Raw genomic sequence first — 15,189 nt, 5'->3', positions numbered from 1 at the left:
TCACACAGAAAAATGGCCCAAACTAAACAAGATCAAAATAAACCCAGAGAAGACAGTCGACATCATATTTACACGCCGTCGACCACAAATCCACGACCACATCGAGATAAACGTAACGCATATACCATGGACAACATCAGTAAAACACCTTGGCGTAACAATAGACAATAAAATGTTATTCAAGCAACGCATAGAACAAAAACGACAACTCATATCAAGAACCATCCACGCAATTTACCCTCTTCTGACCAGCAAAGAAATGTTTCAAAGTACAAAACTAAACACATACAAAGCCATAGTCCAACCAATGATGCTCTACGGCTGCTAGTCGTGGGGCATAACCTGTAAAACCAACAGGAAACCACTTCAGACGCTTCAAAACAGATGCTTAAAGCTCATTCTTAACGCCCCATGGTCGACGAGTACAAATCGAACACACGAAGAACTAAACATGCCGACAGTGGACAACCAAATCAACACCTCCACAAGAAGACTCATCGAAAAAATAGAAAGGCTCAGACCTACCAGACAACAATTACAAGAACTGGCAACTGTAGAACCAGCCCCTTGGCATAAAATAAGAGTTCCGCTTTCCATATTACAATACAACTAAGAACCAAGATGCAAATCAATCGGAAAGACCACAACAGAACAACGAAACAACAATAAGTATATATAAAATACCAAGACTGTGGGCCTCAAGGACCAATAAACTGTGCCCAAAGGCTCTCAAATGAATACAAGGTGTCCCATTTTTTGTTTCAAGTAAATGGTGTCCCCAGTAAGAAAACCTACCCCGCACACTTGAGGGACCAACCTCCTCCGGAGGTAGAGCCCTTGCCAACGCACAACACACAAGAAAAAACGCCAGTAACGAAAAGTTATGAAATATTCGTGCTTTCAAATAAAAAAAAGTGGCCCTCGACTACGTACCCTCAGACTCAGACTTGAAACATTAAAAGTTTTGGCTGGTTTCGTTGTCTAGGGGCTGGGGTACTTAGTTGCCGCATTACATGCTAAACACTGCTGATTCTACAGTATACAATATGGATACACACATGAATCGACTGGTCGAAGGTTCCTATCACTCGGCAAATGCGAATTTTGAATGTAACACAGAAATTTCTAAATGAAAGACTGCGATTAAATAAAATCTGCTGGTACTATTTTAAGGACTCTAAATGATGAGTACGAAAGCAGAAGTACCTTTAAGACGCCATTTATTACTGCAAACCACTTATTGGTGTCGATAGTCCAGCAAAATTGAATAACAAGGAAACAATAGATTCATACTTCACGTAATTAGTTATGAGCAACAACATAGGTCGCGAGATATTTGTTTCTAAATGCATACTACGTCTTCACTGCAGAAGCCACGGAAATCTCACAAGCACACAAGTCGGCACTATGAAATATTTCTATCTCGCGCGACCACGTGGAAAACGCTCACCACTCGCCAAGTATTTCCTGCGAGCGTCCGTAGCGCCTCTCTGTCCAGCACTCCCATGTGTTCTGTGCCACCCGATGCTCCTCACCCACTTCCATACAGTCTCTCCATTGACTTCGGTAGTCGCCTACCGTAGTAACGCCCGCCATGTCTCTAAGTGAATGCACTGTCACAGACATATTGAAACACATATGAAATACTGGATTTAAATGTAAATAACTTGACATTAAATAAATATTCCTATGGCTGGACCATAAACAAGCTCTAACACACATTATTATATATATAAACAAATTAAATAAACATACACCAAAGGAATAGGAGCAAAAGTAGGCCAGTAACCTAGTGTCTCTGTGCTTTCTGGAACACAGTAAATATTTGACCAATTTCTTCATGAATAGTATGTATCGGATATAAAAAAAGACATAGACGAATAAATATATATTTATAAGCATGCTGCTACCGTTTTTTCGTGTAGCCGTGGAGTACTTATGACCTGACGCGATCAATAGTGGCTCTGAGCACTATGGGACTCAACTTCTGAGGTTATTAGTCCCTTAGAACTTAGAACTAGTTAAACCTAACTAAGGACATCACAAACATCCATGCTCGAGGCAGGATTCGAACCTGCGACCGTAGCGGTCTCGCGGTTACAGACTGCAGCGCCTAGAACCGCACGGCCACTTCGGCCGGCTGTGATCAATAGTAATCGGCCACTTTGACTTCCAATAACCCATGTACTACTACTGTAATTCATACCAATTTAGGTTTACACGAATAGCTTTGTAAAGACATGTCGATCGACAAAATCGGATGAACCGTTTAGATTTTGGAAACTCGTTGCTGGGTGTTACTTGTATAATTTTCAGTCAGATATTAAACTTGAAACTAGTAAAGATATTGAAAATGGGATTACACCATCAGAAATAATGGTGATGTACACGTTTCTTTTTAAGGTATCATCATTCCTCTGGCTACTATTAATTGCCGGCCGCGGTGGTCTAGCGGTTCTGGCGCTGCAGTCCGGAACCGCGGGACTGCTACGGGCGCAGGTTCGAGTCCTGCCTCGGGCATGGGTGTGTGTGATGTCCTTAGGTTAGTTAGGTTTAAGTAGTTCTAAGTTCTAGGGGACTTATGACCTAAGATGTTGAGTCCCATAATGCTCAGAGCCCCCCCCTACTATTAATTTCTACATGAAGTGTAAAATATCTCCCATTATAGTTTCACAAAGTCCGCCATCTTTGGCACTCCCAACATACAAATCTCCTTCATCTACACAAAGAACAGTCGCGTACACATCTTCAAAATGGAATTCCCAGCCACGCTGTCGGCCTGGACCACGACCTGGGACTACCCCCCTTGCTCCGACTAATGTTCGGCAGCACGCGGTTGCTGACGAGACGCGGCTTGCCGAGCAGCCCGTGCGGCCACGCCAAGTCCGAACTCAGAATATTTTCAGGGTGCCTCAACTAGACCGTTACCTCACAAATATAATCAATCAGTTTTATTATTTTCATAAATAGAGCAAAAGACATACTGGACCACGTCATTTGAACACAATAAGTAAATGGAAGGGCCTGGTATAGGCGGATACTGCTGTGACATGAATGACATTAATCCTCAATAAGATAAAAGATATTTTCAGTTAAATGAAAATCCATCCACATTTGTGGACACAGTTAATAAAACTTACTACAGTGTGCTTAAAACTTGAGCTCCGACGAAATACAGCAACCAACAAGTCTGGAATCGCTGCAGTCATGAACTTAAGACAGCCAACTTGGTTTCGGCCAGCCACACAAATGATTTCCTAGATTCTTACCAGAGTCTTTCTGGTTAAAAAATAAGCTACCCAGCAATTATGTGCATGCAACGAGGTACAGCAGGGTTCAGTACTCTGAGTAGGAGAACATTAGCGCACTGGATCACCCGATGGTAGGCGCCGCCTCAGACGACAATTAGTTAGCGAAAACAGTCATGTGCACCAAAGGCTCCAGCCGGGAGGACTCCACCGATTTTCGCTGCAGGTCTCCGATTGAGGGGTGGAGGAGAACTCGTGTTGTCACTCCGCAGAAGACGGCAGGCAGCCTCTTTCCGGAGGTGTGACAGTCGCGTTGACCACAGCGCATCGTGCGGCTCTAGTGGCAGAGGCGCACGGCAGTTCGAATGCTTCGGAAGAGTGCCGACTTTCGTGTCGGCGCAACTACAGTCTCGTGTTGGATGACTAACTTTACTAATGCACCTGTCTTTGAATGACAGTCAAGTCCCAATTAAACAATCATAGCGCGAACAACAAAAAGCAAGTGGGTATCTGTGCTCATGAGACGTTTGAAGCTTGTGGCAGGTGACTGGTGCTAAGGGAATAGCGTCCTGACGAAAACTATTTCATTCAAAGAAATCTACAGCATGGTTCTCGAGACTGTTTATCTTACTATTAAAGTTCGTTTCTATGGGCCATATTTTACTGCAAAGTGTGACCTAAACAGTAAAGCCGCCTAACAGCTCCAAGATCACAGCAGTACATAGCAATATATTTGGATGGCCTTGCAGTATAGCAGATGGGTCCGGTTGTTGCCGGATGTTGCTGTTGGGTGACCAACCTAAGACAGATCGCGCCTTCCTCACTCTACACACGGACAGCACGCTCACTGATACTACACGAACCGAGCATGTGTCCTACTAGCCGTGATTTCCTGCCAGTTGACGTTGCTACCACCTGTACGCGTTTATATCGATAGTAGGTCTACAGTCATAATGTTCTATCTGCTCAGTGTATATTTAGAATCTCTACTACGAGACCTTTGCGACATAGAATCTTATTAATATAAAGACTGCACGTTGAGAAAGGTACGTTGGGCGATTCCTACATATGAGAACGAAATCATCCATTGTAAAGCTTACAAAAAATTTCGAATTATCCAGATACGTGGAGAAAGCGAGGCAAAAAGCATTACGTCCTCGCTTCTGGCGTCCTAAGAGACTGTGTTGTGCTCTTGTGAGGCATAATTGTGATTCATGTACGTTCTAGGAGATCTGAACTTACTTTAAGCTTTATCATGTGTATTTCCTTGTTCATCGGCCGAAACTTAGCGACTGTCCTGTTTTTAGTATCGTGTTAACAAAAATGACAAAAAAATGGTTCAAATGGCTCTGAGCACTATGGTACTTGACTTCTGAGGTCATGAGTCCCACAGAACTGAGACCTACTTAAACCTAAGTAACCTAAGGACATCACACACATCCATGCCCGAGGCAGGATTCGAACCTGCGACGGCAGCGGTCGCGCGGTTCCAGACTGTAGCCCCTAGAATCGCTCGATCACCCAGGCGGCACAAAAATTACATTCAACATCCTATAAAACTGGTCATAGATGTATTGCATTTATGAAATTCATATTTCTATCGCTGTTATACGGAACTGCAATAAAGTAACAACACAAACATTTGGAAGTTGTTTAAGACTTACCAGTGTTGAAAACGGAGAGGTATTGTAGCAGAGAGTAGCTAAATATGGGAAATATACTTTTAAAGGCGAGTAGCAAACATCTATTTGAATCACCAGCAAACAAACACGTGTAGATAGTTGTCAATCTGGATGTAACCGGTACACAGTCTCTGACATCGATACAGGTCGAACTGTTAGTTCTCGGACCATTGACGTATACGATACTGAAGAGTACAATTGCCCTCAGTCGGGTGAGTGAGTGCTGGCGATAGGCCAGCCTACCCACTGGAAACATTGTCGACAGTAAAGCATGCCATCATTTAATTCTAATACGTGACGTGTCACAGCTCAGAGAGGAAAATACGCCTCGCTTGTTGTCCCTGACCGGTTCTGACGTGTGGTCGGTGACTTTCGCCCAACATGCTGCGTCGGCGCGTTCCGATGGGGAAAAAACGCCAGTGGTTGGCCGGCAGCCTCTGCAGTCTACAGCCGTGCAGTCAGCGGTCTCCGACACCCCTAGGTTGTATGCAGCCATTGCAACACCTCCGCTCCCGAGGTTAGCAGTGCAGCGTCAACAGCTCTCCTGAGGAAGTCCGTAGCGATGGCCCCTGCCCGGCGTGACCCTTAGCGTCGTGGTAGTGTTGCTGGCTTCAAGGAATGAGAAATGTCTTCTTCCTCAAAATTCAGGCATACTTATATCCCTCACAGGCGCATTTGTTTTTCTAAAACCTGGTCCCTAGTCACGCCACAGGTAATAGGAGACTTGGACTGGTGTTGTGATATTGACACATCTGCTGTAGTTATTACTGCTGTTTGGTGCACTTTTGGGATGAGCACTGCTGGCCTCATCTCAAAATTCGCTTGTGCGTCTTTTACTCTGACGCACATGTCAACACATTTGCAGCTACTAGCCCACGGCTGTTAATATTATGCTTCGTTCGAGCTTTCTCGCTATCTTTCATTATTTTAGTTAAAACTGGGTTATAATGTATACAAAACAGCATTTCCACAGTCTACTGAAATTCTGGGAAAGGTAAGATTCCAGTATAACTTCACGAAGTTAAACTTCGGGAGCGGTACACTTACTGAAAAAGGAGTCCATCCAAAAATCCCGATTACACGTTTTCTATTTTTTCCAATTTTTTTCCTTGTATAATACAACTGCAGCATATCCAACCCATTTCCAACGGCAATGACTCTAAACATGTGGATCTAAATCGAGACGACGGAATTATTGCTGCCCATATTATCCTGACATCATTTCAGCAATATGCAATTTCTGTGGCCCGCGTAAGCGCATCTTGTCATTAGTCTGTTTCCTGCACCAGAAAGGGTGTGTCATTTTCAGGAGAATACCTTATACAAATAGTGGAAATAATATGACCACTGCATATGACGAGCTTGAATGCCATCTGGTGGCGTTACAAGCACATCAACTGGAAAAGAAATGGTGAAATCGACTAACACAAGCGACTGTGACGAAGGGAGATTGTTATGCCTCGGGAACTCACACTGAGCACCTTGAGACAAAAGTGACGACTGTTCGCGTGCTAATGTCAAGAGCCTCTATGGAAAACAGGAAAGGCGGGGATTTGCGGCATATCTGACGAGAGACAACAACCCCAATGCTGGCACAATAATTTCGGAGCACATTGCTTAGCGTAAATTACTGAGCATGGGGTTTCACATCAGACGACCACTCCAGGTGTTGCCAAGTTGATTCGACGCCACCGTCAACGATGATTAGAGTAGGCACAGGAACACCGAAAAGGGATCGCAGATCAGTAGAAAAGTATGACACAGAAACGTGTCGCCTGATCAGGTGAATCACGTTTCTTGGTACACTATGTAGATGATGGCGTCCAAACACCCCGTCTGCCAGCTGAAACAATCACTGCGTCAGCAATATAGTCTTGTAGGGTGTGTGTTCAAAAAATGGCTCTGAGCACTATGGGACTTAACATCTATGGTCATCAGTCCCTAGAACCTAGAACTACTTAAACCTAACTAACCTAAGGACAGCACACAACACCCAGCCATCACGAGGCAGAGAAAATCCCTGACCCCGACGGGAACCAACCCGGGAACCCGGGCGTGGGAAGCGAGAACGCTACCGCGCGACCACGAGATGCGGGCAGGGTGTGTGTTATGATATTGTAACCTCCCCACGTAAAATAGTTCCCCGCAACCTTTCAACAGAAAATGTTAACATAAATAATATTCACGTTAAGTGTAACCTCCCCACAGAAAATAATATAATGAATAATTATTGGGTTAATGATTCTCCCCACAGAAAAATTAATGAAGGTAATTAATGTGATTCCTATTTAGTGTAACCTCTCTACAGAAATTCTTTTTCATTTATAACCTCCCTACAGAAATTCATTCACATTTAACCTCCACAAAAAATTTGTTTCCGATGTAATGTAAGCTCGAAACAGAAAAATTCCTAAACCTCGTAAAAAAAAAATTCAGTAACCTGGTAGATTTTGGACGACAGCATCGCTGCGTCGTGGCCCTGTAAGATCATTCTGAATAAAAAAAAGAAAAATTCCCCCCTCGATAAAGTCTGTAACTATCTGCTCTTACAATAGCTCTTTCCGGCACAGCTCTGTGCAATGCTGGCTTATACATTTGTTATTTATGAAAGGAAGTAAATGATTTTTCTTTTGCAACAATCGGAATGATCATGCATTAAAAAAATATTAAATTCTTTAAATTGAAATGAGTGCTTGTTAGAAATTAGACAAAGATTATTATTAGGACATTTTTTAAAAGATTTACATGTGAGTTTACATAATATTACTAGATATGCGCGAGGCTGCTTTTTTTACCTTATACAATAATACTCAGGCTCCGGCATCGCTGCACCGCGACCGGCCCAGCCAACATGATACACCAAACAGGACTGACAAGCGCAGACAGCGACTGCTAGCTAGCAACAACTTACTGCTACTGCTACACAGTTCGTACTGCAGTCAACACTGCTCTTTGGTCTCAGATTCTCTTATAGCTTACATATCGCAGGTAGCGCATACCTCTTACAATATGGTAGCTATAAACATGATCTTCCGTGGGTCCAGTCGTGGCAATCGAAAGCACCATGACTATTGCATACTATGTGAATTTTATTGAGGACCACCAGTATCCCTTCATGCTTTTTCTTTTTATGCTTCCATTTTTTAGCAGGATGCGGTCCATGTGACACAGCGAGAATCGTGCAAGGGAGGTTTAAGGGACATTATAGTGAACTTATATTGATGTCTTTGCCAGCAAATTCTGAAACCGATGGAACACTTCTCGTAGGCTATCGGACACCAGCAGAATGCCTATGAACCTGGTGTCATGTACCTAAAGAACACGTAAACCACTTGTCGAATCCATGCTACACAGAGTCAGTTCTGTACTGCGATCCAAAGACGGACTAACGCAGTATTAAGGATATGGCATTAACGTTTTCCCTTCATCAGTATATGTGACGGGCCCCAGAAATACTTGAAGTACCTAACGGATGGCGAATGTATCACAGAAACGAAAGTAACATCTGATGGGATCCTAGGAAGTATATAACGTTCAAATGGTTCAAATGGTTCTGAGCACTATGGGACTCAACATCTTAGGTCATAAGTCCCCTAGAACTTAGAACTACTTAAACGTAACTAACCTAAGGACATCACACACACCCATGCCCGAGGCAGGATTCGAACCTGCGACCGTAGCAGTCCCGCGGTTCCGGACTGCAGCGCCAGAACCGATAGACCACCGCGGCCGGCAAGTATATAAGGACCTCAAAAGTTCTTAGTGTATATAACAATTAGTCAGATAATATCAGCAGCACTGTAAGATTATTCGATGACCATGGTGTCATGAAAGACTTGGACTAAATGAATGGTAACCCTCATTAAATGTGGATAAATGTCGCATAATGCCTACATTTATGAGAAAGTATCGGATTGTATTTGACTATGGGATTAGTGGTAAACATTGCGAGGACGTCACAAGTATTTTGGGGTTGATGCCGAGAAGCGTTATCAAATATCATGTCATCTAAGCTCAATAGTAGTTAAGACAGATGGAGGATTTAAACTGGCTGCAATAGACTGGGAACATGGTATGCACCTTTAAAGGAGATACGAGGTTAAGAAGCTAGTGCGATCAATTTGATTTCCAAAATTCTGGAGTCATTGTCAAAGAGCCATGACAACAAACATCGAATTCAGAGACATGCTGCTAAGATTGTGGAAATTTATTGCATTGTGCAATATTTGATTATTTTTTTGCTTATTTCTTGAATATTTTTGAGAAGAGTACGTGGCTAGATAACTTAGAAACTCTTGTTAGAAGCGAGCTGCCACAGGTGTTCGCTCTGTGGTCTACCGCACCACAAGAGGTCTGTCACTGAGGCTGAAGAGGAGGGACGCGCGCCTCTAGGGCATTGCAGATTGTGGAAGTGAATTGCGTTAAGTCACTCCTCGACGCTTTGTCGGTAAATACTGTTTTCCCGCTACACGACTACGTGTCACTAGTGTAATACTGAATGTGAATGGCTCTGAGCACTATGGGACTTAACATCTATGGTCATCAGTCCCCTAAAACTTAGAACTACTTAAACCTAACTAACCTAAGGACATTACACACATCCATGCCCGAGGCAGGATTCGAACCTGCAACCGTAGCAGTCGCGCGGCTCCGGACTGAGCGCCTAAAACCGCTAGACCACCGCGGCCGGCTAAATACTGAATGTGATAAATGCACCTATCTCTACACTGATTTGAGAACAGGCCACCGCGGCTCTGCTGGGACACGATGAGAGACATTATATTCTTACATTCTAATATTTACTCAGAGGAACGCTCAAAATAAACTACGAGAAAATATACTGAGTGGTTGAAATGCCGCAAAAACTGATTGACAGGGCAATTCGCAGTTATATTGTAGTCGATCCGAAACTGGTACTTATGGTTTCGCACCATGCACGTACATCCTAAGGTATATTTAAGGACTAATACCATATGTTGCCACGCACTAGTCCTAAACTACATTATACTTGGGCCGGACGTCCCACGTTCGTGCCTACACAGCCCCGACACAGGCCGTACGTGCTAGACATAACCCTCATCAGGGGCATCACATGCACACTCAACCTTACGGTTGAAACCTATCTGGACTCAGACCACATGCCTGTAATACTGCACACGGAAGACACACTGCAGGACACAGAACCACGCAGGATACTGAACTACAAGTGCCCGAATTGGACAATGTTCAAGGAAATGCTAGATAGTCGCATTCCTGACACCCAAGAAATTAACAACACGCAGCAAATCGATGAGGCTGTGAAGGCTCTTACTACTGCCGTCCAAGACGCAATGACTGACGCCATTTCACATAAAACACCAAAACAACACTCGGCGACCGAGCTCCAGGAAATCCTGGGCGTTATCTCAATGAGGAACCGCCTCAGGAGATACTGGCAGCTTTCCAGGCGCCCGTTATACAAACTACTCAACAGACTCCTGGGCATAATAAGGGATAAAATACAAACAATTAAAAACGAACAATGGGGACAGAAACTCGCTGGGCTGGATACTACACTTCCTGGCGTGTGGAAGCTAGCCAGACACTTCACCATGGAGAAACATTACATTCCCACGCTACAAAGACCAGACAGGCTAGCTTACTCCGCGATGGAAAGGCAGAGCTTATGGCCACAATACTTTGTAGCGTCTTTCATGCCGAATCTAGCTCCCTCAGATCCAGTATTCACACTTGAAATGGACTAAGAGCTTACACGACTTGTAGCCCAGCCCACGCGCGACGAAATTAGACGCACTAACACAAACGAAATCACATGGGCTATCAAGCATACCAACGTTAGGAAAGCCCCTGGGCCCAATGGCATTCAAAACAGTGTCCTCCAGGAGATCACGGATAGAGCCGTAGAATACCTTACATACATAACGAATGCCATCCTAAAACACCAACACAGCAAGACAACCACTACTGCTCTTACCACCCGACCTAACTATCGCAGAGGTTTTTTTCCCTTGAATCTGGCCTTGGCACTTTTTTCCTCTGCGCTTCAAACTGCTACCCTTCGTTCTTCGACCCAATCTATCTACAGATGAGCCTGTATTAATGGTTAACCTTAACCAGACGTACGCAAACATTGCAGTACCCACATCCTGAGACACCTCGCTCTAATGAAAACTAACCCCTATGCAGAGATGGCAGTAGACGTTTTGAGTTGGCCATCATGCCCGTGTGGGCGTGGAGGGGCTCCACCTCTATTTTAAAAAATGTTGCCTAAAAGCCCTAATGCGTGTTCGAAGGTGCAGTGAGGAGAACTACTGAAGCACCCACCGACGGAAGTCGAAGATAGTAAAGACGGTTGTCATTGATAATGCATGTACGAAGAGCGGAAGACGTCCATGTGGTAATGTGAAATCTTCTAGACTGTTCGACATCTGAATGGGATATTTTAATATTGATATATTCCGATATTCAAGAGCATAGATGCATTCACGCTATCACATGGACATCTGGCGCCCTCCGAACGTAAATTATCAGCAACAACTGACTTTATTAAAAGATGGTTCAAATAGCTCTGGGCACTATGGAGCTCAACATATAGGGTCTTCAGTCTCCTAGAACTTAGAACTACTTCAATCTAACTAACCTAAGGACATCACACACATCCATGCTCGTGGCAGGATTCGTACCTGCGACCGTAGCGGTCGCGCGGTTCCAGACAGAAGCGCCTAGAACCTCTCCGCCACACCGGCCGGCTGACTTGCTTAAGTTTGACTTCGGTTGCTTTTTGCGCCAGCAGTGCTCCTCATTGCATCTTTGATCACGCAGTAAGTCATTTATACAGGGTGTTTCAGAAGTGATAGGCAATAATTCACACATGGGATGTACAGGAAAAAATAGCTGAAAAGCTCCAATAAACAAGGGTCCACAAATCAACTGTTGTCGAGATACAACACATTTTCTGTCGAATGTCATTTGTCTCAAGGAACACATGGCAGCTCTAAGCGTTAAAGTAAGGGTTCAAAACATTGTCCATGCGTCTGAAAGCAACTCGTCTCTGAAATGAGATGCTAATCCCCTCAGAAAGTCCTGTGGAATTTTAGAAATGCTGGAATGCTGCTCAGTCTGCAAGCGTAATTGCTCAAGAGAGTTGACCTCGGCAGCGTAGACCAAGCTTTCGACATGACCTCATACACAGATATCCACGGTATTTAAACCCGGAGACCTTGGAGGCCACTGCACAGGCCCTCTTCTACCCATCCAATGTTGACCATACAGCCATGAAAATAATACTGTTTTACAAATAGGGGATTCAGGGTACACTGTTGTTGCATCCATTGTCAGATATTCTCTCTTCAAGGGAAGTCTGCATTTTTGAGGGCTTGCACTCTCTGGAGATGATACGGATAGAATACTTGCCGATGTAAAATCCGCCACACACTTAGCACATTGCTGTGACTCAGGACACGTTCCTGGATACTAATCCTCCTTGTTGAAGACTTCGGACTTTCGTGTACAATGGGTAACAACATTTCCTCAACGTCGGGTGGTATGGATCTAGGTCGACCTTCTCATACATGGTGTGCGAATCTATCGGTTTCTCTAAGGCGATGATGTAACCGGCTAAATGTACGCCTGTTGGGCGGCCTGCAGAGAGGAAAGGCTTCTTCATACAATCGTGCAGCCTCAAGGGCACTGGCATTTGCTTTGCCATACATGAAGTGCATATCAGCGTACTCTTCATTTGTGTAACCTCTGTCCATGGTGCCTTCACGTTCGCAACTGATTGTGAGGCTGGTACGGCACAGTGCACGGAGGGTTTCAGGGAAGTAGCTGTGCATTCCCAGACAAACGATAGTCGATCCCAAACGTTGAGATACCAACGTAAATACCGCGGTATCCAGGGCCGTTTACAGTTGGTTTCCAACTGCAATTAATGAGATACCTCTGCAACGGCTGATTTCTGGACCCATGTTTATTGGAGCTTTTCAGCTGTTTTTGGCCTGTAATGTCCAAGTGTGAATTATTGACCATCACTTCTGAAATACCCTGTATAACATGGGACATTAGACCTCAAATCCACCTGAGTTTGTTCCTGCGTGGTACGAAACCGGTTGTGCGACTACAATAAAACACCTAATGTTACAAGTCAGACTCTCATTACCAGCATTTCAAAACGTCAGTATATTTTAGTTTGAGTGTTCCTTTAAGTATGTGTAATTGTATTATCTCTGAATGCTCTGTTTATAAGATCGTCTGCTTAAGCTCTAGATTTTGTTGCTTTAATCCAGACTTACCCACCACTGTCCATCAGTGCAAAGGGCCTGACCAATGGAAGGAACGTAGGCAGTATCTAACACAAACCTGATGGATGTCACGATACGTTCTCACAGCCAAGAATAGGAATTCTCTGCAGGTTTCCACTGCATCCATGTAAATAACGTAACATTTCGGTGGTCGCGTTGGCAGGAATATTGAGTCAGCCCTTACACGCAGAATTTCCAAAAATATGTAGTTAGGTTTAGAGGAGGATAATTTCGGACGACTGAGATACTGCAGTGGTGGACAGAGAGACTTCTCGTTCTAGGAACGACGAGGGCGCAGGCTTGCAGACATCAATTGCGGTGGTCCTTGTCAGCGGCATTCGTTGCGGTCTGGCACGCGTTTGCTGAGTTTAAAGTAAGTGTCGCATTTTGCATTGTTGTTATCCAGTCCCTGAGAAGATCACAATTTGGGGGAATTGCTACGAATCTTGCGTTTCCCGATTCATTGCATTGGTCCGCCGGTTTTGGATTCATTTTCTATGTATTTGCATGTTCCACAGGTTATAAAAGCTTGTAGCATTTCAAAAGCAGTCTTCTACATAAATGAGTTACCATCCCACAGTGTTCACGGGGAATTCTTGATTAAATTTCGGTTCTAGAGAGATTTGTGTTTCAATATTTCAGGCATCTTTCTGTTCGTTGTGTTGGAGCAATTTCTCAGCATATTTTGCGAGATTTCATGTTGATTTCGCTGGGTTGGAAATTTTTCTCTTTGCGATGTTAATGTAGTGTGTGGGGAGATCTGAGAGTAGATAAATGGCTTATTAAGCTCAGACTTGATTAGAATCTCAGAAGTACACAATACTTCTACAACAAATCCCGGCGAGGCGTTCCTCAAACAAATGTGTATAGGCAGTTTCTCAGTATTTCTGGTTGTTTGTGTCATTGTGACGTTGTTCCATTTCAGATAGTGGCCAGACCTTCTAATCACTCAGATTACGTGCAGGTATTGTGATGAGTTGCTTAAGTGATGCGTAAAGACCATTGCACTCGCTCATATAGCTCAGTGTTCAGGATATCGCAAGAACACAAGTCAGAAACAAACGACATGTACCTTCGACACTTTACGCCTTTCAACTTGCTGGAAGATATTGGAGCCTGCTACTGCTACACACATGTTGCGGATAGTAATGAACGATTTATTCTCATCACTATGTTATCCACTACACACAGGTGTATTTCATTTTGGTTAATAATAGTTATCGATTTCGATGCGCTGTGACACGCTACGCGTCTTAAATAGCCACTGGATGCAGACCCCATCTGGAACAAGAATACAAATAATACACTCCTGGAAATGGAAAAAGGAACACATTGACACCGGTGTGTCAGACCCACCATACTTGCTCCGGACACTGCGAGAGGGCTGTACAAGCAATGATCACACGCACGGCACAGCGGACACACCAGGAACCGCGGTGTTGGCCGTCGAATGGCGCTAGCTGCGCAGCATTTGTGCACCGCCGCCGTCAGTGTCAGCCAGTTTGCCGTGGCATACGGAGCTCCATCGCAGTCTTTAACACTGGTAGCATGCCGCGACAGCGTGGACGTGAACCGTATGTGCAGTTGACGGACTTTGAGCGAGGGCGTATAGTGGGCATGCGGGAGGCCGGGTGGACGTACCGCCGAATTGCTCAACACGTGGGGCGTGAGGTCTCCACAGTACATCGATGTTGTCGCAAGTGGTCGGCGGAAGGTGCACGTGCCCGTCGACCTGGGACCGGACCGCAGCGACGCACGGATGCACGCCAAGACCGTAGGATCCCACGCAGTGCCGTAGAGGACCGCACCGCCACTTCCCAGCAAATTAGGGACACTGTTGTTCCTGGGGTATCGGCGAGGACCATTCGCAACCCTCTCCATGAAGCTGGGCTACGGTCCCGCACACCGTTAGGCCGTCTTCCGCTCATGCCCCAACATCGTGCAGCCCGCCTCCAGTGG

Source organism: Schistocerca cancellata, chromosome 9, assembly GCF_023864275.1.
Source record: "Schistocerca cancellata isolate TAMUIC-IGC-003103 chromosome 9, iqSchCanc2.1, whole genome shotgun sequence".
NCBI lineage: Eukaryota > Metazoa > Arthropoda > Insecta > Orthoptera > Acrididae > Schistocerca > Schistocerca cancellata.
The sequence above is the reverse complement of the archived record's forward strand: the minus strand, read 5'-3'. Positions refer to the sequence as shown.